The sequence below is a fragment of the Ascaphus truei genome, chromosome 8 (genome assembly GCF_040206685.1).
Source record: "Ascaphus truei isolate aAscTru1 chromosome 8, aAscTru1.hap1, whole genome shotgun sequence".
Taxonomy (NCBI): Eukaryota; Metazoa; Chordata; class Amphibia; order Anura; family Ascaphidae; genus Ascaphus; species Ascaphus truei.
In genome coordinates this window covers 75,459,476-75,485,773 of record NC_134490.1, presented here as the reverse complement: position 1 = coordinate 75,485,773, position 26,298 = coordinate 75,459,476, and the positions used below count along the sequence as shown (strand labels likewise).

The 26,298-nt window shown below is 41.9% G+C and overlaps 1 pseudogene; it reads right to left on the bottom strand.

The window, feature by feature from the left end:
• Nucleotides 1-4,134: 4,134 nt before the first annotated feature.
• LOC142502191 (uncharacterized) lies at nt 4,135-5,953 on the bottom strand (annotated as a pseudogene).
• Between the last annotated feature and the right edge of the window lie 20,345 nt (nt 5,954-26,298).

Below are 26,298 nucleotides of genomic sequence, written 5' to 3'. Positions count from 1 at the left end.
TTTACAAAACAAAACTCTGGTGTCATAAATAATAGAGATACAAAAAATCATTCATTATTTTTTTGGGTTGTATTTATTAATAATGGTAACATGGATAGTTGTACAATTACTGTCCAAATATCCCGTGGTGTAACAGGGTATGTACTATAAATGCTTATATGTATGACAACAGTTTACCTTCCTTTCCTATGAAACCACATTACTATGCCTGACATTGTTGATAGCTTCACACGTAGACACGAAAGGAGCTCTGCAAAGGATTACAGCATCATATTGGTACGATAAGGATAATATATAGATAAACAAAATTGATACATTTAGCAGAATTTCCCAAAAGCAATTACCCTTCATGTTATGAAGCCAGATCAACAGACATGTTCCAAGGTATGCTTTTTAGCTCTTCAATAATCAATGTACATTATTTGACTTGTGACCGATATAATGTTTCCATAATTTCATGGTATATTGTTCTCGTATTTCAGATACAAATGTTAGTCAGTGCCTTGAATATTTCGTCTCCTTTGATTCAAATGTCCTGGTAGTTTTTTATATACTGTAACACATTGAAAGGATAAAATGATCATTCTGCACGTTTTAATCCGTTTCACCCAAAGTGGATTCTAAAATATGAAGATAAAAAAAAACAATGGAAAATGAAATATTCTTCTCTAAGATATACCATATGTTGTATCTGTAACATTATTATTTGATGCACAATACCATCCAGTGTCCTAGTGCATCTAATAAATGTACATACACAAAGCCCCCACCTAATGTGGTCATCATGAACAATAAAAGGCACTAGTGCAGACGTTTCCAACCTTTTTAAGGTTAAGGAACCCCATGTGAAATTCTGTGGATCCCCAATCCTCTCTAATAGCGCATCTGACATACATAAGATGCATTGTAAGGAACCCCAACCCTCTCTAACAGCTCATCTGACATACATAAGATGCATTGTAAGGAACCCCAACCCTCTCTAACAGCTCATCTGACATACATAAGATGCATTGTAAGGAACCCCAATCCTCTCTAACAGCGCATCTGACATACATAAGATGCATTGTAAATTCTTCTGTATTTGGTACAATTTTAAAACTAAGTGAAAATTACAGGGAACCCTTTAGCGATGCCTGGGGAACCCAAGAGTTGCTAGGAACCCTGGTTGAAAAACACGGCACTAGTGTATTAAATAAAGAATATAAAGGTCTACAGCAGCATCGCAATTGTTTAGATGCTGTTGTCCCAAAAATATTAACTTGTGTTTGAGATACATTCTATTTTGTTTTATCTGTCTGTGTGTGCTATAAATAAATCGAGAATTAACTAAACCATTGTCATTCCTCCAAAGAAGATATTTCGATTATAGCATGTGTTAATCCTTATGCAGATTGGTAATTAGCGCCCTGCTTTCAGGACTCTCTGCGACAGTCTCTGCATAAATGGGGCATGGTTTTATTTATTTTGCAGTAGTTACTTGTAGGCGTCTACCATCAAAGGCAAAATACCCAAATATTAGCCTGCTCAACAGATTGACACAATTGGATGTATACCTTTGTTTGAGTGCAACTGTGGTTAGAAGTACATTATCAGAGTTAAAATAGAAATAACAAGCCCATCTGGTGCCAATTGTCTGTAAATATCACCACCCAAGTGAAGTTGAGGAGGTGTGATCATTTATTTTAGAAGACCTAAAAATGGTGGGTCATCCAGTGTGACCATAAACACAGGCAGATAATAGGACAGAATTAAACACATGTGTGTTTTTAATGGAGTCATCTGTCAGAACATAAAGAACACAGAACACATGCTAAAGAAACATGCAATGCAAGCTACATTGTGCTGTCTGGAGAAAGGCTGCGGGATTGGAAGGTAACATCTATAGCAAGGGGACTCAACTCCACTCTTCAAGCTCCCCCTACAACTCAGGTTTTCAGGATATCCCTGCTTCAGCACAGGTGGCTCAATCGAGTCTGATTGAGCCACCTATGCTGAAGCAGGGATTTATTGACACCTCTGTGCTGAAGCAGGGGCAGACACAAAAGAAAGAACATCCGGCACTTACAGATCTCCCTCCCCGACAGAACTACACGACAGATCAGACTCTTTGTCAGCATACTCCCTGCGCTCATGACGGCAACACATTGACTGAAGCGGGGATATCCTGAAAACCTGACCTGCTGTAACTGCAGTTACACAAGTTTCATTTGCATGAATGTTTCAGATGGTTACAGACGGAATGGGGGTCACCATGAGTATTCCCCATGGCTGTGTGCTGTAGAGCGGCTTTGGAGCACAGACTATTTTCCTCTCAATCGTGAAATTGTTCAAGTAAAATGCCATAACCTCTAGAAATTAAGTATTTTTCCAAAAAAAGGATTATGTTTAAGTGTTTCTTAAAAATTAGCTATGCGATTTGGTAAAAGGCAATTTGTTGTATTACTATTTTGAATACTTGCAAGCTCACCAAGGACAGCAGAGGTGCGTGTAGTATTAGTCCATAGGACCGTAAAAGTAACAATGTATCTGCTTTTGGAGATATCTTAATAGATATTAGTTGGATCAAAATTGGTCAGTAAAGTATGTATAATGGTGTGACTATATATATCACACAACAATACTGTTGTGTGATATATATAGTCACACCATTATACATACTTTACTGACCTATTTTGATCCAACTAATATCTATTAAGATATCTCCAAAAGCAAAGCATTGTCTGCTTGAAATCCGTGATGTTGTAATGTACAGGCACATATCTGTGCACTATACATACTATATACAGTATGTTTCACCTCTTTAAGTTGCCTTGACTCACGAGTGGAGGAGTATGAGAACTTCAGCTTCTAACCTGCCCAGTGTTTATTTGAAGCTCGGGGATTGTACCTTGTGTATCTGCCACATACAGTGTATTTCCGAGTTCTGGCTTATTCTACCTACAGTTGGGTTATTCCAGTTATCATATTGTTTCTAAATGATGACTTTATTTGCACTGACATGTGCCTATGCCTCCACAACCACGTGTACCCATGCCCTTCCGCCACCACATGTACCCATGCCCTTCCACAACCACGTGTACCCATGCCCTTCCACAACCACGTGTACCCATGCCCTTCCACAACCACGTGTACCCATGCCCTTCCACACCCACGTGTACCCATGCCCTTCCACAACCACGTGTACCCATGCCCTTCCACAACCACGTGTACCCATGCCCTTCCACAACCATGTGTACCCATGCCCTTCCACACCCACGTGTACCCATGCCCTTCCACACCCACTTGAGCCTGAAAGACCACATTTGGTCCACTTAAAACGTGTACATCTCTCTACCTAACCCACGCGTGAGATTTGTTGTCCCCGCCATTTTTGCTACTACTCTTTCATCAAAAACACATATTATAATTATAAAATACAGCTCAGATTTTATGGGATATCAGCTTGTGAGGTTGCTCTTGAAATCACTCTAGCACTAGAGGGACAAGCAAAACGCCAAGGGTTTGATTTATTGCAACATGGAAATGTTATGGGCTACAAATCAACTTCCATACATTGTTGTATATGTTCTTGCTGTTTATGTATTTAGGGCCGTCAGAGTAGACCTTAATAATGATATATTACTATTTAAAATGTCCCCATAAATGTAATGGTTTTCCCTCATTGAATTTGGTGCCCCTCTTTGCATTAATGTGAGTGGGGTAGGTGGGACCATTCAATCATGAGGAATGATGTTTGTTTGGTAATTTACCAGCATTCAAATGACAACTAAAAACATCCTGATCACTTTAAATAAAACACCAATTTATTAATTTAATATACGATTAAATCACAATGAAACTGTCTTCCGAACACAATAGAAGAAAATAATGATGCTCTCAAAATATGTACAATTTTGACAAAACAACTGTATTAAATCGAACTATTCAACGTGAATAACAAATGTATAAATACATTGCTTAAATCTGTGTAATATACATATTAATTTGTGAAATCCTCCTTGAGGAATATCCAGTGCAAATGAGTCCTGCTCAGAACAATAACTCAATAAGAGAGTTCATCTTCTATTAGAAGCTTGTGTGCAGGTTCTGGTGTGCAGTAGAAAGCAGAATATATTCATACTAGTTTGTCCCATATCAGCATCTCACAAACTGCTTTTCTTTTTAATAGTTAACAGGCTGCATAAGAGATTGCTGGTGCAGGTAAAATAGTGGAACTGCTGAAGGGTTGAAGGGGTTCATGGAGTCCATAGGGTAAGTCATGTTGGTAGGTACTGCATCCATTATTGGTATGTGACCATACGCCGGCTGCCCAGAATGTGTACACTGGAAGGCGGGGTTATTCTGCTGGGCATAGGCATATACATTGTAGAATGGAGCCGGGTGAAAGGGATCTGGCCGCAGGTCTTGCATTTGACGTTTGAGCTTCATCCTGCGATTCTGGAACCAGGTTTTAATCTGTTGAATAAAGGGGAAAGGTAAGAATTCCGGTCATGATTTTTTACCAGTGCCCTTTCCATGGTCATGGAGAGACACACACACACACAAAAACCAGGTCTTGCAGTAAAATATAAAGGCGTTTATTTAAAAAAAAATCATTTTGAATCTCATTTTTTTGAGTGAGCTGAAACTTTTTTCTAGTAAACTTCTTTTATTTTACTACAAGACCTGGTGTGCTGTGCCTGTCTCTCATGTGTACAATGTTGCAGACAACAGCCCCTAATAGCCAGCAAAAGCCCTATTCCCTCTTTACACCCATAACTGCCCTCTCCCCGCTCCTCCCTCTTCACAGGGGGGCCCATTTCAAGAACCAGATCAACAAAGTGCTAAAAATTCCAGTAGAGGAGGGTGGGGGGTAGGAGAGAGAGAGAGAGGGAGGAGGAGGGAGAGAGAGATGGAGAGAGAGGGTGGGAGGGGGGGAGAGAGGGTGGGAGGGGGAGAGAGAGGGATGGCGGGAGGAAAGAGAGAGGGTCTTCCCATGCTCATATTTGTTGCAACTAGTATTGTATTAACTGGGTACATCTACAGATAGAATCAGTTCACAAGGAAGGAATCGAGTTGCACAACCTACTTGAACTTCTGAAAGTTGGAGCTTGACTGCCAGATTGCGTCTCTCGGATGCTCCCAAGTACTTGTGCCTTTTAAAGGTCTTTTCCAGGTTGCAGATCTGCTCTGTGGTGAAGGCAGTTCTCAGTCTGCGGCCCAGCCTGCAATCCTCAGAGTCATCTGCTTGAGGCTCCTCCACCGCCTCCCCTTCTGGGGTTGTACAGTCAGAGCGACCTGCTTCACTTTCATAGCCGGAGTCAGCACCACCAGTGCATCTCTGCTCAGATCCTATAGGAACGAGAGGGGAAGGCGCAATTTAGTCTACATGAACCATGTATATCACTGTATATTTATACAACCTATTTAGCAAAAGTGATGACTGTAAAACTATATTATAAATATTATTTATTATAATTATTATTATAAATACATTATGTATACTAATATATTACGAATAGCCCACCTCGGACTAATCCCCCTAAAACAAGAAAAGCAATGTAATTTCTAAATATATGCAATTTCTAACATTATAGCTGCTCTATATAATAAAGTACTTTACAATATTATAAATACAGTATAAAATGTGTGTGATTGAACGTACAGTACCTGATTTAGCAGGGATTACATCTTCAGTGGAACTGGTTTGGTTATCCTGCTTCTTTTCGTTGATCTGTGGGCTGGATATTCGTATCTCGGGTCCCCCAGTCTTGTGGAAGAGATGTGGGTTATTAACATAGAATGTCTCTTGACCAGCAAAGAATCCATGGTGGGAGGTTGGTGGCCCATGGTAGGAGGTTGGTGGCCCATGGTAGGAGGTTGGTGGTAGTGATCCTTCGGTGTTTCTGGTGATCCTCCCTATGCTGTGACTGCTCTGGGAGAGCCATTCCACGGAAAAGGGAGCCCTGGTCATTGCTTCTCTCTGTCAGCCCTTCTTGTTGTATGAGTGAGGAAGCAGGTCTTGGTATGGACTGCAAGGGTCAACCTCGGCTATTTATACCGGACCTCCAAAGAGAGGCATTGTTTATGTAAACACACATCAAAGCCAGAGATAAGTGCCACCTAATTGTCATCAATTACCTCAAAGAAAAGAGATTGTTGCTCTATTCACACATTCTGCAACTCACTTAGGGATGGCTCCAGAATGTCTGGCTTGAGTTGGCTAACCCAGTTGTACCTGATTTACATTACCTGTTACATCCTTTCTTATATGCAGATTGGCTATTTCTTGTCTATCATTCCCACGTTGCCAAAATTAATCCATTATATTTAGAAATGGAGAATTGTCTATATAATGCATATCATATAGTATAAGGAATAATGTTGCCAAACATATTGAAATATGTATTACTGTACATGCATATCGTAGCAATCAATAATATTGTATATTTATAATATACAAAACGTAAAAAAAAAAATATATATATTTTTTTTTAAGTGAGACTGAATATGACAGTGTTTCTTTATTCGTATATATACTGTTGATTATTACAGATATTTATTTGCAGGTTAACATACTTTGTTTTGTTTTCCTCTAATTGTTTCGTTTTCCAGACTGCCATCAACTTCTTCAGAACATGTCCCTTAAAAACAATGACATTGTTAATCACATTCTGTTGATATGCACAGCAAACCTTATATGATTATATTAACTGGAAAATAAGCGGTATTTTTTATTAACAATTAACTAGAAAACAAATTGAAGTTACCCAGAAAAAGCTAATAGCAAGTTATATTTTCAGCTTCTGTATTTTATTGTATCTCCTGATATTTTGTTTAATACTCACAGTATCTACACTGTACTGAAATATCTATATATTCCGCAGAATATGTATAAATGCCCGCTTCCCATATTATCACTCAAAAAGTCCCAATTAGCACCACTGCAATGGGTTTCGTGCCTTTTGTCACTGAAGGGTTTAAGTTAAAATATAAAAATAATGTTGACATTAAAGTTTGAACAGATGTGCAAGTAAAAGGCAGGTGTGACCGTGAATCGTTACATATATGTGAATGTGCTCACAAGTGATATTCTTTATTGGCTATATGCTGACGGTGGAGGGTTTTTGTCGCCTTTTTCACCCACCATAACGTAAAATATATATATATTTATTTATATATATATATATATATATATATATAGATAAACGATAGATAGATAAACGTTACCTGGGGGTAATCAAGAGGCAGCACTCAGATATGTTTGTTCAAAAAAAAGGAATGTATTGATGAACAGTAGCACATAAATCCAATGTTTTGGTCCTGTAGAGGGACCTTCTTCAGGGGTGTTTACCCCTGAAGAAGGTCCCTCTACGGTGGGGGTGCGCAAACCACGGGACATGCAAACCGGGATTTTCTGCGTGGCGCGCGGGGGTTACAGAGGCCCATCGTTCTTCCCGAAGGCACTTAAATTAAATGCCGGGGAAGCAGTGAAAGCCTCTGTAACTCTCTCTTACCTTGGTTCAGATGTCTTCTGGTGATGCATCACCATGGCAACGTGGCGTTATGTGACGTCGCATTGCCATGGCAACATGACGTCATGATGCCAGAACGTCCAAGCCACGGTAAGGTGGGGGGGCATGAGGAGATGGGGGCAGCCGGCAGGGGGGGTTCAGGGGAAAATATTGCGCTCCCCTGCTCTACGGGACCAAAATGTTGGATTTATGTGCTTCTGTTCATCAATACACTGCTTTTTATAACAAACATATCGGAGTGCTGCCTCTGGATTACCCCCAGGTAACGTTTATCTATATTATTCTATATGGGACAAGCACCAGTCTTTATTTCTACTACCGGACTGCCAACTGTTTATATTGACTGTATATATATATATATATATATATATATATATATATATATATATATATATATATATATACAGTGCAATGCAGCAAGCATAAGCTTATAGGGGTTCATGTCAAAATGGATTTGAAGGAAAAAGAGGCACTGTGTGCTTATTTGCATGTCATTTCCCAGAATCCCTTGCTGCAGTGGAAGCACTGCATGCTGTGCGATAATGGTGAAAGGCACGGTTGCAGACCTGTCTAAGGCCTCGTCCATGGTTCCGGCGGGCGTGCTGAGGCGCGCTGAGGCTCAGGGAAAGCGGGTGCTTTCCCTGGCCTTAGACAGCGCGCCGTCAGGGGGCGGGCCGAGGGCGGGCCAGTGACGTCACGGAGCTGGTTCGCCCTCATTGGGCGAACCACTAACGTGACCGGCCCTGCGCTCCGGTCGAGCGCTGAAATGTAAAATTCTGGTAAGACCTACGCTTCCGCGCGCTTGCGGAAGCGTAGGCGGGTCCCTACTAAAGCCGCTCTAACTGCGGCTGTAGAGGCTCAGTGCTGAGCGGAAGCGCGCCTCCGCCAGCAAGCAGCAACCATGGACGAGGCCTTAGACATGCAAATGAGCACACAGTAATATTTCCATTTGATTGTAAGCTCTTCGGAGCAGGGACTCCTTTTCCAAAATGGTACTTTTGTCTCAAGCACTTCTCCCCTTTATGTGTTATTTATATTATTTGTTATTTATATGCTTGTCATGTATATTACTGCTGTAAAGCGCTATGTACATGAATGGTGCTATATAAATAAAGAAATAAAGACATACATTCACATGTTACAGGTCTGCAACCCCGCTTTTCGCAATTATCACCTAGCATACAGTGTTTCTATCGCAGCAAGGGATTCTGGGAAATTACATGCAAAGGAGCACATAGTGTCACCTTTTGCCTCAAATCCATTTTTACATGGAACCCTTAGGCTAGGTCCCCAGTGGCCGCTGTAGTGCACCGCTCACAATGCACAGTGCTCTATGGAGCAGGCCCCAGCCGGCTTGTGTGCGTGCGCTCACAAGACGCGATGCGTGACAGCCTTGGCCAAAAGACAAGATTTTTGTCTTTTGGCGCGGTGGCCGAGCATTGGCCACATCACGGCAGTGTTGCAGCCAATGACGCCCCCCCCACCCCCCCAGTCGGATTTCCTGCTCTCCACTCCAAGCACAGCCGCAGACCACAGGTCGCAGCGGAAATGGGTGCTCGCACCGCCAGACGCGGAGCATGCCGCCATTATCACTGTGGCCTTAGCTTTATAAGCCTTATAAGCTTATGCTTGCTGCATTGAGGTGAGCTCAGACAGGCTGCTACGCTACCGCACGTCTGCACCTCTCTGTTGGGCGATGTGTGCTCATCCACAGCAGACAGAATGACTCATTTGGCGGCGGGAGTTTGTGATTGGCTGGCGAAGTACACGTGACGCGGCTGCCACTTGAAATCACAACTTCATTTGTCTTCTTCAAGTGCAGCAGCGACAACGCTATACTTCACCACCGGGGGTCATTTTCAGTTTGAAAACTCCCACCCACCAAAGCGAAAGAGTGACAAACGTGTGCACACACGTATGCGCACGTCGCATCGCAGGCTGTCTAAACGCAGCCTTACACATCCTTTGCTGCAGTGGGAGCACCGTATGCGAGGTGATTATGGTGAAAGGCAGGGGGTGCAGACCTGTCTAAGACATGTGAATGTGCTCACATATTTTTAGTTGCTATATGCTATATGGTGGAGGGTTTTTGTCACCTTTTTCACCCACCATAACTTATCTTATGTGCGTGTGTGTTTGTGTTATCTGGTTTGTAAAGTGTGCGTGTATACATATATAGAACAAAATGGGGCAGCCGGCACTCCCAATACCATAAATAGTTTGCGGTGCATGTCCTATACCAATAGTAAGAGAAAAGAAATCCACTCCAGCAGGAGCAGACACAAGACAGCACTCATAGGTAAGAAAACTTGTATTATATATAGCAAATGGAAATATTACTGTATGCTCATTGCAAGACTTAGACAGGTCTACAACCCCACCTTTCACCCTTATCACCCTTATCACCCCGCACACAGCACTTCCACTGCAGCAAGGGATTCTGGGAAATAACATGCAAATGAGCACACAGTGCCACCTTTTGCTTCAAAACCATAAACATGGTTCCCTATAGGCTTAAGCTTGCTGCCTGGTCACAATACACACACACATTATTATTATTATATATTTATAATAATACAGTCATACAGTAATATTTACAGTTTATATATATATATATATATATATATATATATATATATATATATATATATATATATATATATATATATTATACACACACCTTAGAAACCAGTTTACATAATTATTTAGCAAGGCTTGTGACTAGCACATACATGGAGCTAGAACACAGCACAATAGACATGTATGTATTGTTTCTGCAATGATGGCAATAAGGCACTGCACTAGCCCACATGTCCAGCCGCACTTTGGAGATACATTTACAATATCGTCCATGGAGTTTATATGAAGTCAGCGTTATCTCTTTAAAATCATTGGGTCCCAAATGTCTGTTTAATACTCAACAGGCTTTTGAACCTCGACATCTATGCATCTGTCTACTAAAAAAAAATACTATACATAATATGTGTTAGCTTGGATGGGAAATGTGTTTTATATATTCCCCTCCCCCACCCCCGACCTTCCCTTTTCCATACGCATTAAACTTGCTGGCCAGAATTATGAATGGTGGCAGGTGTTTATCTGGGACAGTTCATGGGTACATGTCACCCTCGGTGCGTTATGCAGATGTCTCTTTAATAGACCAACGTCTCTCCCCGGGGCACTGGCGCCAGCATTCTTACCATGGCTAGGGGAAGATGGAAACGACTTCCTTTTTGGCCATTCAGATCAAAGACATTAGATTAGTATCGCCAATGTGTTTTAGCACCCATAATCCGAAATGCAAATCAAAGGAAAGCTGGCCTTTGTGTGTGGCTAAATGTAACAGGGGGTGGGATTATTTTACAGTGGGATCCACTTGTAGGAGTTAACATTGTGGATACAGTCTAAAAACTCTGTCCAATAAGACACAGATAAGGACATTATATTTTATATTTCAGATTAATGTGCATTCCCACATTTGCTGTATTGTTCCATTGGACTAAATGCATATATTTGCTGTTGGATTATGTGTGTGTGTGTGTGTGTGTGTGTGTGTGTGTCTAAGACCCTTTCAATGTATTGTATAATGACAAAAACTCTATGCAGCCTTATCTATACTATCCATTAATATGACCAACTGTAGTTGGGTATAGAGAAATATGGCTCTCTCCCTCTATTCTCGTTGAAGTTCTTTGGTTGAGATGTCTGTTGCACTTGGGTCATTTAGCTATGATTTCTACACTAATCGTTTGATAATTTGCTACATTGAAGGACAAAAGAGCTTGCTTTTGTTTGCTAATTGGCACTCCATTTTTCAGGCGTCTTCCCTTGAAAGAAGACCAAAGGTCACCACTCAAGTTAATCTGCGATAGTTAATGAGTTATTTAACATCTCAGCTGGTTCCTGATGAGGTGTGAATTTGAGCTCTCTGATCTCTATTTAGTATTCAATTAGGCAAGCTTTGATGGCACCGCATTGGAGACTCCCAGCCTGGTCTTGGACTCCGCAATAGATCTGCTCTCTCCCACAAGGTCTGTGCATTAATCACACACAGGGAAGATGAAATCTCCATTCACTGTACAAGAACAGGGGGGGGGAGTATTCTTGCAAAGGAGGATACACACACAATATTCTAATCCCTCCCAAACCCTGCATGTCAAGCAAAGCCACCATTATCACAAGAGAGTTTGTAGATACCTAAATGAATATATCTGTTTTAGCATTCATTCCACAACAGACAAGTGCTTTAAACAGTGCACTTCCACAAATAGTTTGGATTTAAATTAGAAATGAAGACTCCAAATGTTTCCTTATCAAATCTCCATTGTGACCACGGAGTGGAGTTTGTGAAACTGTTTTGTATTATAAAACTCATTGTAAACTAAATTATAATTCAAATATTGAATGCCCCTTGTAAAACCCCAAATAAATTCCTTTCTATTGGCCAAGCTAAGAGCTGTTTTACTAATATACAATACACAGACCAGCACTGTTATTTGCAAAGTTACAGAGCTCACAGAATAGACATTAGAATAAAAGGAATCATATGTGCATAAAACATCATGCAAAAAGTACTCCTGTCAAGGATAGTTTACAGTCTATAACTTGAGGCTATAATAAAGTCAAAGTAATCTACTATGCAACATCTTCTCAAACATCTTTAATTTGGTTATTATAATGTAAGATGCTCACAACAGCTTTGCAGATGTAGCTCTAAAAGTTTTTATTGCAATAACCATATATATATATATATATATATATATATATATATATATATATATATATATATATATATATATATATATATAAAAAAAATATTAGCATACACTGAACATACTGCTTTCATTACAGGCTACCAGTGGCTGAAAGCCACGTAAGTAAATAATGCGGTTCTTTCAAACATTGTAATGACTATCACTGCATTGAGAAGTTATGGAGTTATTAGAAAACCCCACATTTAATGAGATGTGCGCAACAATATCCCTACACTAATATTTCTCCAGAACAGAAAACTGCAGGAGGCAGAACAGCGATCAGGAGAAAAAATATGTCCAAGTGAAAGGGTTTTTTAAGTAGGAGCTAGCAAAGCTAAGTCTGCAGGCTCGTTGGTTTAACCCTTTCGTTGCCCAATGGACCCACGATGCACTGAAAGGTTCTGGCACTCAAAGGGTTAAACCTATTTCTGCAGCCCCTTAGTATAGAGTTGGAAGTGACGTGGTACATTCACTTCACTTGGAAGTGGCTGGCTGACTCACTCCCTTTAAACCACGTTTATTGTTTACACCAGGAACGCTGTTGCTCTTGAATATCTGTCACATATTTATCAAGGGCTCCGAATGAGACATTTCTCCCTTCACTTGTTTTTTATCCAATTGCTACTCTCCCCCCCCCCCCCCCTTCTCTTAGTGAACCTTGATCTATATTTAAACAGTGGCTTGGCTTTCCTTTCAGTGCTTGACTATTTAGGTAAAGCCCTTTCTTCTCCACTTCTTGCTGTTCTGAGCCATGCTACTTTCCTAGGTGCAGCTCCATATCCATCCTAACTTCACACAGTACTACAAATAAAACATTACATTTATTATATGGTTGGTAAATATTGATGTAAGACGAGTTTAGCATAGATTTGTGGGTGTCTCTAAGTTTCTGAAAAGCTTATGACGCAGTCCTGATTTTTTTTGTTTTTGGTGCCTGAGGCACAGGGTGATAAGGTAATTTGCCCAAGGTGACAAGGAGCTGACACTAGGAATTGAACCAGGCTCCCCTGCTTCCAACACAGTGCCAGTCAGCGTCTTTACTCGCTGAGCCACTCCCTCTCTCTGTATGTTCCTCCAACCTACCAATTAGATTGTGAGCTCTTCAGGGCAGGGACTCCTTTTCCTAAATGTCACTTTTACGCCCGAAGGCCTTCTTCCCATTTATGTGTTATTTATATGATTGTCACGTGTATTACTGCGGTGAAGCGCTATGTACATGAATGGCGCTATATAAATAAATATATATATATACATTCATAGGTATTTTCCTAGCCCACACATTGTACTGCGCTGGGGTATATATCAGCGCCATACAAACAGACGATAATAATCTTCTGTAGATCTAGATTGCATGAGTTTACAAATGACCTATCACTAGTAAGATACTTTACAACACTTGACATTTAATCCCTTGGGTCAAAGGGACAGTGCAATGAATTGCAATCTTCCTTGGCAGCTAAGTGGTTATATGACAGTGCTATCACTGGTCTGTTGTAAAAAAAAAAAAAGGGTTTAACCAGTATTACATTATTTTAAAAGAAAGTCACAGCTAATTAGGAATTGCTGCCTTGTAAAGAATAAAATGAAGGGAACATTGTGCCTCTTTAGTAGCAGGGCGGGCTGCGTAATTGCAGGGATATGTACTACAGGCTGTTCTAATACTAACATGTTCATGTATAATCATTCTGCATCAATTTCCAAACAAGGTGCAGCATATTGTGAAAGTATTCTGGAGTTACAAAAAAAAAAAAGGAGGCACTCAAACATATATTATTGTTATTAATATTATATTTCATGTATATGGCGCCACCATGTTTCACAGTGCAATACAAAGAGTGGATAAGGACAAGTACAGAACATACAATTTAAAACAATAAGTAATCAGGTTCCTGCTAAGAGAAGCTTACAATCTAAGAGGAATGTATAGCATCTTAACCGTTCTTAACAGTGCTAATTTGGGAAAACAGATACCATGAAAAACAATAATATATTTAAATATATATATATGTATATACATATAATCAAAAAATAAATAGATGATACCGTTCTGTGGCTAACGAAATGCTTTTATTTGTGCGAGCTTTCGAGATACACTGATCTCTTCTTCCGGCGATGTTACAATGAATGAAGCAAGGATAACTTAAAAACAGTGTCTCTTGGAATGTTATCTGTGCTTCTCCTTCCCCCGGTGTGGATGTGTTTTATGGCTAGAGGTGTCAAAGGGTAACTGAAAGCAAGTGAAGAAAGATTGTGTATGTGTATCAGTGTGAATAAAAATGAATGGAGAGCCCACAGTATAAACAGTGCTCTACACAAGGTGTGTGTGGAGTGAGAGGGATATAAATGGTGTGGGTGGGTGTGGAAATGTGAGAGTTTGTAGCACAACTAAAAGTGTGTGTGGATACTATGTGGTCCCTATTGGTGTATATGGATGGAAAAATAAGGAGTATTAGTATATGTGAGAGACAGCTGTGTGTGCATACATGTAGCACAGTATGTACAGACATGGCCTTTAGCGCTCATGGGAAGAGAGTTCGCTAGTGTCAGTAATGACTCATAAAATTTCGATCTCTGTTTAGGCCACTGCTAAGTGTCCCGAACAGTTGCATAAATTTGTATTCATGCAACCGTCTCTCTTTCGGGGTTTTAAGATTACCTTTGAGTATGGCAACCCTCAGATCGTTCATCTTATGGCCAGAGTCAGAGAAATGTTCGCCAACAGGACTGTCTCTTGTTCCGCGTGTGATGCTGTGGCGATTCAGGTTCATTCTCTTGTTTAGCCCCTGTCCTGTCTCACCTATGTAGTAGCAGCCCCCTGGGCATTTCATGCACATGATGAGGTACACGACATTGCTGGAGGAACAGGTGAACCCTCCTCTGATTTTGTATTCCCGATTCTTGTGTGGTATTTGTATTGTGTCCGCTGTGTAGAGCATTGCGCAGGTTTTGCATCTTGGGTCCTGGCATGGTTTTGTCCCGCATTCAGTTGTACTGCTGAATACTTTACTCCTCACCATAATATTCTTGAGATTATGGGGTTGTCCATAAGATGAACGATCTGAGGGTTGCCATACTCAAAGGTAATCTTAAAACCCCGAAAGAGAGACGGTTGCATGAATACAAATTTATGCAACTGTTCGGGACACTTAGCAGTGGCCTAAACAGAGATCGAAATTTTATGAGTCATTACTGACACTAGCGAACTCTCTTCCCATGAGCGCTAAAGGCCATGTCTGTACATACTGTGCTACATGTATGCACACACAGCTGTCTCTCACATATACTAATACTCCTTATTTTTCCATCCATATACACCAATAGGGACCACATAGTATCCACACACACTTTTAGTTGTGCTACAAACTCTCACATTTCCACACCCACCCACACCATTTATATCCCTCTCACTCCACACACACCTTGTGTAGAGCACTGTTTATACTGTGGGTTCTCCATTCATTTTTATTCACACTGATACACATACACAATCTTTCTTCACTTGCTTTCAGTTACCCTTTGACACCTCTAGCCATAAAACACATCCACACCGGGGGAAGGAGAAGCACAGATAACATTCCAAGAGACACTGTTTTTAAGTTATCCTTGCTTCATTCATTGTAACATCGCCGGAAGAAGAGATCAGTGTATCTCGAAAGCTCGCACAAATAAAAGCATTTCGTTAGCCACAGAACGGTATCATCTATTTATTTTTTGATTATTGAAGCTCGGCTAACACGGTACTGATACCTCTACATGTATATACATATATATCATAATACTGAGTTAAGTTATGGTGAGTGAAAAAAGGGACAAAAACCCTCCACAGGAAAGCAAATATGCAAATACAACTGTATGCTCATCTGCATGTCTTAGGCAGGTCTGCAACCCCGCCTTTCCCCATTATCACCCAGCATACAGCACTTCCACTGCAGCAAGGGATTCTGGGAAATGACATGTAAATGAGCACACAGTGTCACTTTTTGCCACAAAAACCATTTTTAACATGGTTCCCTATAGGCACTGGGACACTGTGTGCTCATTTGCATGTCATTTCCCAGAATCCCTTGCTGCAGTGGAAGTGCTGTATGCTGGGTGATAATGGGGAAAGGCGGGGTTGCAGACCTGCCTAAGACATGCAAATGAGCATACAGTTGTATTTGCATATATATATATATATATATATATATATATATATATATATATATATATATATATATATATATATATATATATATATATATTATATATATATATATACTAAAAAGACATACATTGGCTCAACAGAAATTTAACAAACATTCGGCAGATTAAATATTAAAGATTAAATATGAAATGTTCTAAAAATCAGGATTAATATAATGATAATAATAACTTTATTTATAGAGCGCTTTTCTCCCAATGGGACTCAAAGCACTTCACAGTTACAAACAGGGAAAAAGAAAAAAAAAGTGTGTGTGTGATCACGCGCATTTTAAGTGAAACTTATTTGTCTTTTGTCAATGTTTTGTCACTGAAATTGTAATGGTTTTAATTAATCATAACACAATTCCGGTGCCAAAACGCAAAGAAGTTTGACTTAGAAAGCGTGTTTTAGCTATTTGCACTTCTATATATATATATAGTAACTGAATTCCTTGTGTGTGTCTGTGTGCCAGTCAGTGTGTGTGTGTCAGTCAGTCAGTGTGTGTGTGTCAGTCAGTGAGTGTGTGAGTGTGTGAGTGTGTGTGTGTGAGTGTGTGTCTGTTATTCTTAGGGCCCTGCCCCCTTCTCTCATGACACCCCCCCAGGGCATCCCTCCCTAACCCCCCCCCCCCCCCCAGCAGAGTTACGGAGACACGGGGGTCTGTCTGAGTCCCCCACCCAGAGAAGGCCCCCCCACCTCATTCTCTCCCCCGGCAGAGCTGGGGGGGGGGTGAAGGGTGTACTCGGCGGCTCATGGGGGGATTACTCGGCAGCTCACAGGGGGGGTACTCGGCAGCTCATGGGGGGGTTACTCGGCGGCTCACGGGGGGGTGCTCGGTGGCTCATGGGGGGGGGTTACTTGGCGGCTCATGGGGGGGTTACTCGGCAGCTCACGGGGGGTGCTCGGCGGGTCATGGGGGGAGCTGGGAAGCTCACGGGGGTTTACTCGGCAGCTCACGGGGGGTCGGCGGCTCACGAGGGGGGTGCTCGGCGGGTTACGGGGGTACTTGGCAGCTCATGGGGGTGTTCGGCGGCTCACAGGGGGCTCTGTGGCTGGTGCTCGGCGACTCACGGGGGTGTTCATTGGCTCACGGGGGGGGCTCGGTGGCTGGTGCTTGGCTGCTCATGGGGGGAGGGAGAGGGCGTGCTCATGGCGGGGAGAGGGTGTGCTCGGCGGTTCACTCGGCAGTTCACTTGGCTGGTGTGTGTGTGTGTTCCTCCTGCTGCTGGAAGCTGGCAAAATTCAGTGGCAGGGAATGTTGCTGATGGTCTTTTCTGCCAGCAGTGACGTCACCACTGACTTCAGTCCCCACCAACTCCATTCACTGCCACTGAATTTTGCTCATGTGGTAGGTGCTGCTAAGGAAGTTTCACTTCAAAAAAGATTTAAGGTTCCCCCTTTTTTATAAAAGAGACCAAACACAAGGAAAGATACAGTGCAGGACGGGACGGTGCTGTAGCTATTAAATGCCGGACAGGCTGTGGTAATATAATAAAAATAATAACCTAACGTATTACATTCTATTGCTTACTGTTCTTTATATAATTAAGCAAAGATATTTCATCACGGTAGATATATAGCTGTGCAAGTACTAAATGGACCAGGGCTCTTCCACCTCCAAAGGGTCCAGATCAGAAATCAGTTAGAAGTAGAAGGGCCGCAAGCTTATTGCGATGTCATTTACAATATATTTAATGATGAAAATTATAGTTCAACATTTTGTCTGTACGATACACGACCTTAACCTGCAAGTGAGTTTTAGTTTGACAAAGTGCACCTGACTCCTGCTCATTTCATACTAGTGGATTAGGGCTGTTCTATAGAGTGTGCGGCCGTGCACGTGCCGCATGCTTTTTGTGTTTGCTGAGCTGTGAGCTGTGTGAAGGTACTGTGTGTTTGTGTGTGTGTGTGTGTGTGTTTGTGTGTGTGTGTATGTATATGTGTATGTGTGTGTGTATGTATATGTGTGTGTGTATGTATATGTGTATGTGTGTGTGTATGTATATGTGTGTGTGTATGTATATGTATATGTGTGTGTGTATATGTGTCTAATTTATTATTTATTTAAAAAAAAAAACACTTTCGTAAAAATAAAATATGTATTAACATTGTGCAGACACGTTCAGACACACACACACACACACATACATACATACATACATACATACACACACATACATACACACACACACACACACACACACACACACACACACACACACACACACACACACACACACATACACACATACATACATACATACATACATACACACACACATATATATATATATACACACATACACACATACATACATACATACATACATACATACATACATACATACACACACACATACACACAAACATACATACATACATACATACACACATACACACACACACACATATATATATACACACATACACATACACACGTCAGCGCCGGTAGCGGCGCGAAAAGATTCTTTTACCCGTCTTCCCCGCGTTCGGTCGGATGCACGCTCACTGCCGTGCGCGCGCGGCCCTTGTATAGAAGGGCTGACTAACCTCAGCCAATTATAAGTGCCGCGCATGGAGTAGCGCACGCGGCCACTATATAACAGCGCTTAAGCATCTGGGAGTCCATGGGCCACATTGTGTCCCTTGGTGTTTTAAGTTAGTTTGTGGGGGATTTGCAGTAATAATGTGACATGCTGATCTGCTAAAATTGCGACTCACAAGAAGACATAATCCAGGGGGGTTTATTTGGCGTGGGGTGTGTCTTTATTTATATAGTGCTATTAATGTACATAGCGCTTCACAGTTGTAATACATGTGATAATCATATAAATAACAAATAATACATAATGTGAATAAGCGTTTCAGACATAAAAGTGACACTTAGGAAAAGGAGTCCCTGTTCCGAAGAGCTTACAATCTAATTATATGATAAAACAATTAAGACACTATGTTAAGACAGAGGCAATAGGAGTATAAGTATACTGGGCAGCAATCTTTAAAACTCCCCCGTCACTTGAATGTTAGATTAGTAAACACAAAAACAGTGTAAGATCTGAATACCAGAGGTGAAAAAAAAGCCAACACATTGTGTGATTTATTTTTTAACACAGCCTACACATGACCTGTGACCTAAATCTGTCTGCTTTCGCTCACCTGTCTTTCTTCATCAGCTTCTACTTCCATAGCTCGTGGATGGTTCATATGATATCAATTATTCAGAAAAATCCCTGCAGTCAAAAGGGGGTATTAATCTGTAAATGCATTATATGTATCCCAAATCTAAATCTTTTGCCTGCCCAAACTAAGGAATCAACATTGTAATGTGGAAAAGAGATTTGAACAGGTGACGCTAAAGCCTCCCTGATATACAGAAAACATGACACTATAAGAAATGCAGCTTTTGTTTGACATGGTACTGTATCTATGTGCTAAAGTGTTATATACTGAGTATTTATTACATTCAGGGCTGTGAACATCCCATTCTGACAATACAGTCCGTCAGTACAATTTTTAGAAGCCTGTATACTGGAATGAAAGAAATTGACAACTCAGGTTTCCTTCTTACAGGCTTATTCACAACAGCAAATGTGGAGAAAGTAATGGAAGTGTCACTGCCTTGTAAGTGTAGCCCCGGTCTTGTTTCGCCCCCAGGGACTCCCTTCTGCGTTTACCGAGCGGTCGCGGGTCCCGCCGGAGCCAGCGACTGACCCGCCGGCTGCTCGCGAAGGTGGGGGCCGGTGCAGGGAGCGATCCGAGACCCTGGAGTCCCGGCGGCGTACCCGGCTGGCGGGGACCGCCATGACAGGTTGCGCGAGCATGCGAGTGATTGCGCATGTGCAGGGACAGTCAGTGAGTTGCGGCGGCCATCCGGGACTCGCGCATGTGCAGGACAAGCACGCACACTGCCCCAATACAAAGACAGCCTCCACGGGACTACAAGTCCCATGAGGCATAGGGAGGCAGGCACCAGGTGCCTCATGGTGGCCAATGAGGGCCCAGAATTCCCAGACAGGGGAATAGATACATTTAGCGAGCTTTGGAACACGGCAGTTGGAGCTGGGAGCAGGAAGGGGAAGGAAGGGTGTAGGGAGCAAGTGGCTCCTACACCAGGTAAGGTTCCCCAGATCCCAGGCAGGCACCAATCCCCACCAGGGTAGTGGTAGGTACTGAGGGACGGCCCCTAGGTTAGGGACCCTGCCCTTAGGTGTGTGAGGGTGCAGTCTTGTCAGTGTCACGGCTGGCAGTGCTGTGAGCGCTGACAAGTAGGCACAGTGTGTGTGTGTGCAGTGCGGTTGCTGCAGGTACCAGGTTGGTTGCTGCAGGTACCGGTTGAGTGCAGTGCGGTTGCTGCAGGTACCGGTTGAGTGCAGTGTGGTTGCTGCAGGTACCAGTTGAGTGCAGTGCGGTTGCTGCAGGTAGTGTGTGAGTGCAGTGCGGTTGCTGCAGGTACTGTGTGAGTGCAGTGTGTTTGCTGCAGGGTTAGGTTGAGTAGTCAGAAGGGATCTGGGAGGTGAAGGGAGAGGTAGTGTGGGTGCAGGGGGTCAGTGACCCGCCTGCGTAGGACAGGCTACCCCGTAGGCCCCTAGGAGTGTTCCCTGAAGTCACCATAGGTTGCTGTGCTGCAGAGACGGCCTATAGTGAGAGCGAGCATCACCCCTTACTGTGTGGACAGCTAGGGACAAAGGGACAAGCGTGCAGAGCAGGTTTGTTGGCGAGTCGTCTGGGACCAGACGGCTGGACATTGAGACCCAGGAGACAGACTGCTGATTCATCTGACCCTTTGCGAAGAGGTACCGGTCACCGCCATGACCGGAAGGTACTATAACATCAAGTGCACCAACACCGGTCAACAGGCGCTGATCCCGCCTTAGGCTAAACTCTTTAGGAACACTGAGCGAGTGGTTAAAGAACTGAGCCTATACCAATAGTACTATACATGGACACGGTGTGTGGGGCACGCGGTGAGGGGACGGAGACGTTACTCCTGATGAGTGGGCGAGCCACTAAGGTTATACCGTTATAGTATAAGGTTACATGTGTTGGGTTATATTGCTATAAGATAGAATGATAAGGTATCGTGCATTATCTTATAGTAAAACTGGTTGCATCATATATATGTGTGTTGTTGTATTTCTTGCCCAGGGGAATCTCACATCACGGGGATCCTGGGTAAGTGGAGGCGCTAAGTAAGTGTATGAGTGTTACCCCAGGCTCCCAGCTAGCGGAGGCTCAAATCTCCTGGAGCTGCAGGTGTTGTACAGTGACCAGTAGTTCCTTTGGGAGGGTTCAGAAAAAAGGCTACATAAGCTATGCTGTGTCACAAGTTTTGATGTAAGTTTATTGTTTCCTAGAAACAATCAATGTTTCTACTCTGAATAGCCTTGTGCATCTTTTGATTAACTATGCTATGATATGCAGTAAACCTGGAGTAGTTCTTCGTCCCATATCTGCAGCACTTTATTATTGCAAAAGAATGGTTTGCAAACGTGAACTAAACCTTATTTTGCAAGAGATAAAATTCATGCAACATATTCCCCACCGATTTAACATTTGTTTCAGAGGTAATACATGTTTAATAACTTTAACAAATAATTACTTAGATTGTAAGCTTTTCAGGGCAGGCGCTCCGTTTCCTAATGTTACTTTTATGTCTGAAGCGCTTATTCCCACTACGTGTTATATTATTAAGTAATGTGTATTACCGATGTGAGGCGCTATGTAAATAGATGGCGCTTTATAAATAAAGACATACATACCATCATGACAACATACACATTATCAAACATAATGATTTAAACCAGTGCTTTCCAACTCCAGTCCTCAAGAACCCCCAACAGCTCAGGTGTTAAGGATATCTCTGCTTCAGCACAGGAGGCTCGGTTATTTTGACTGAACTACCTGTGCTGAAGAAGGGGTATCCTTAAAGCATGACGTGTTGGGTGCTAACTAACTTCAAGTGCAAGATCTGAACGCGTGGTTTAGTGGTAAGAAGATTGCGTACACGGAGTGCTGGAAGCAAAGATATATATTATCTGAAATAATCCCAGGAAAAGGCACAGAAATGTAGGGTGCTAGAAACCTATAACACAAAAGGACTGCCAGGGTGTAGCCCCTTTAATGAAAATAAAAACAAAAAAAGATACATCCAATGGACTGTTCTGGCCCCTGTTTGACTCTCCCTGTTATGTAGCTGCTGTCACTCCTCAGTATTTATGTTGTTACTAATGTAACTCCCTTCCCTGGCAACTTCCCTTTACCCCCAAGTTATTTTAGGCTTTCTGTATAACCCCCTCCAATAAACTTCCAGAACATACGAGACTGTGCGCATTTAAAGGGGGCGAGTTTAACTGCCTGATTCTACTCATTAGCTACAGTGAGCCTGGGCCAGAACAGACTCGCAACAGTAAAAAAGAAGAAAGTGTCCTTCTTGGTGGATATGGTGCCTGGTTAGACCCCGCGGTGTAAGCCTTCCCTTTTTGACAACGTTCCCGAGGTCTGCCACTTACACTGGCTGACCGCAGGGGTAGCAGCAGAAGACTTCGAGCCTTGTGGCATCGCCACAGCAACTCCCGACTAGCACACTCACAGTCAACCCGATGCGTTTCGTAAACCTGGGCAACTTCCTCAGGGGTAAAGGGCCTGGCCGACTCAGGAACTGCAGAGTTTTAAATCACTGGCTTTAACGCTTTGTCTGCCGGGCTGGCATGGCTGACTCTTGAACTACAGTCTTTTCTCACGCGGATTTTTAAACATATTGGTATTTTAATTTTGCGGTAACCTTTAACTGCAATTCCCAGAATAATGTTCAATATAAAGAGACATCTCAAAATGTTACCAGTCTCCACAGCTTCTACAAATACAGGCAATCTAGTTAGTAAGCTTCCTGGCTACAAAGCAAAGCTGCTGGCTTCCGCAACTGTGAAAACTTGGGGTGGACCACCTGCAACCACGTGACTGCTAGCAGGCCAGAAGCCCACAACATTTACAGCTGCAGTCTGCCAGTGGCGAGAATGGGGAACGCTGGCAAGATGACATGCTTACATCAGAGTCTACCCAAGCACCACGTTCACCATGGGGGACACTGATCTACTGATGTACTTGGTCACAAGAATACTTTTGTACTTTATGTGCATTTTACGATGTTTCCGCATTATTAGAGGTCCTACACCATGTGTGCGCGCTTTTGTGTTAGAGGTTTATTTATTTTCCTTCTTTGGATTCCGCAAGAAGAGAAGCAGATTGGTGCATCTACTATGCCAGAGGTGGCCACCTCCAGTCCTCAACTGCCACCAACAGGTCAGGTTTTAAGGATATCCCTGCTTCAGCACAGGTGGCTCAGTCAAAGACTGGGAAAGCATTTTGCGTGCACAGACTGCATTTCTCTCTTCATGTGATAATTGAGCGTGAGTGGTCATTTTTGGTTTATTTTCCCTTTTTTCTATCGGTGTGCATTATTCTGCATTTTTTTTCTAGAGTCTCCAAAAGGGGAGAACGTTTTAAGAAAAACTGCACGTCACACGGACTAGCGCCCTCTCTCTCTCCGCCTTGAAGACCCCTCTTAAAACATACCTCTTTAATTTGGGTAGCTCCATCGGCCGATACTATACGTCTCATATGCGTTTACCATGATCCCTTGCAGATACACTTACCATAAAACCTTCCTACGGTCTCTGAAAGTTCTCACTACTCACCCCATAGATTCTAAACTCTTCAGGGCAGGAACTCCTTTACCCGTCTACTTCTGTATGAAGAGCTTATTCCTATTATGTCACATTTATTACTGCGGTAAAGCGCTATGTACATGGATGGCACTATACAAATAGAGATAAAACATCCATCTATGAACGGACTCTAGTGAATTAGATTAATCTCGGCGCATTTTGATTTCTTAATCTAGATGACAACCTGTCACACTGAAAACTTGTTATTAAATTGTATGGCAAATTCAAATTGCAACCATGCTGTCAACATACAGTGTAACTGCCACAAACCCCATTGCACCTCACAGTAGTGGGTTTCATGAATTGCCCATAGACAAAATAATGTGAAGCGGTTTCCCTGTGCCCAACAATTTTATAGTCCCATTTATTAGAATAGTGCGGAACACTTATCCAACGCAGGGAAGGCGGTTTCGTTGCAAACTTTTTATCAAACAGATTACAGGTTGTGTGAAGTTGTGATGAGTAAAGATTTGTGATTTTAATGCATATCACACAGTTAGGGCAGTGGAGTCCCCAATACTATTTTTTTCCCTTAGCAATTCAGTGAAAGTGTTGTGCAAACAGGAAAACCTATACACGCCAAAAAAAAAAACCCAACTAAATACACCTCATAGTTGATTTCAATGCAGACTACTGACAGTCATCAGCCAAACGCAAGCAGTCACAATCAATAACCTGCTGATAAAGGTTGGATAGTTCTTCTTTGAAGTCGCACAGAGGATATTAAAAAACACCATATACAGTATCAAACAAATGAGGAGTTTATTTTACAAATACATACATTGAACAGCACAAACTTATGTTTCATTTAGCATTTTATGAAAAACAAACATGCTGTACTGGAAAAGCATTTTTTTTCCTTTTCAATACATAGTAATAAGCTGAACAAACATATACACTAATTATATATATATATATATATATATATATATATATATATATATATATATATATATATATATATATATATATAAACAATGCTTACTGAATACATGTTATAAGACCTGTCAATGTTTAAAAAAATAAATGCTTCACCACACAAAGACGTTATTGTATAAAGATTCGTACAGTTCACACTACTCTTCTGGAATATGTAATTCAAATGATGCAGAATGATGAGCCGGACGGACCAAACTATGGCTCTCCATCTGAAATAAAATACCCAATTGATTGAGACACGTAAGATTGGCGAGGAGACACTATGAATAAAAATCTTTTCAGCTGCCATGTCAGGCCTGATTGAAAGCAGCAATTTTCTTAAGGAAATAAAGACCAAGCAACAGGCATTCTTCCATGCTGCACAATGATTTCATGCAGCAGACTGCACTGTAACTAGAATATCTGGAAATCATGCTGGTATAATTTGAGTTCGCTATTTGGAGACCACTTGGCGGTGGCTCTGAAACATCTGTTGGCCTTAACAACTTCAGTGCTTTCCATTCATCTAACTGCATGTTGCACAGGCCTAAGCAATAAAGCTTATATGGATATCTTAAAAAAATAATACTATATACAGTACTAATTGAAAATATTAATTTTAACTGTTCCCACATATAGGGACGAGCTTCAAACGTGTTCCTGTAAAATCAGTAATAGAAATACTAGAAGGGGGGGGGGGGCAACTCCAGTCCTCAAGGGCCACCAACAGGTCAGGTTTTCAGATATCCCCTCTTCAGCACAGGTGGCTCAATCAGTCCCTGCTTCAGCACAGGTTGCTCAATCTTTGACTGAGCCACTGATTAAGCCACCTGTGCTGAAGCAGGGATAGCCTGAAAACCTGACCTGTTGGGTGGTCTTGAGGACTGGAGTTGAGAACCCCTGAATTAGGGGTTTATTCTATATCAGCAAACGTGGACAATTGGGCCATTGAAGTAAATGTGAAATTTCGGTCGAAATCTGCCCGATCGGCCACTGCAGCTGATATGGAATAAACCCCTTAGTAACAGAAACGACTGAAATTACAGTCATTTTAGGTCCTGCGTTTCTATTTTGCACTTCGATACATTCATATTATGCATCTAAATAAAACAGAGTTTTTTTGAGGGGTTCAAAAACCCATTATAATTGGCAGCCGATCTATCAGATAAATGGTCAGATTTAAATACCATCCCTTTTTGGCACGA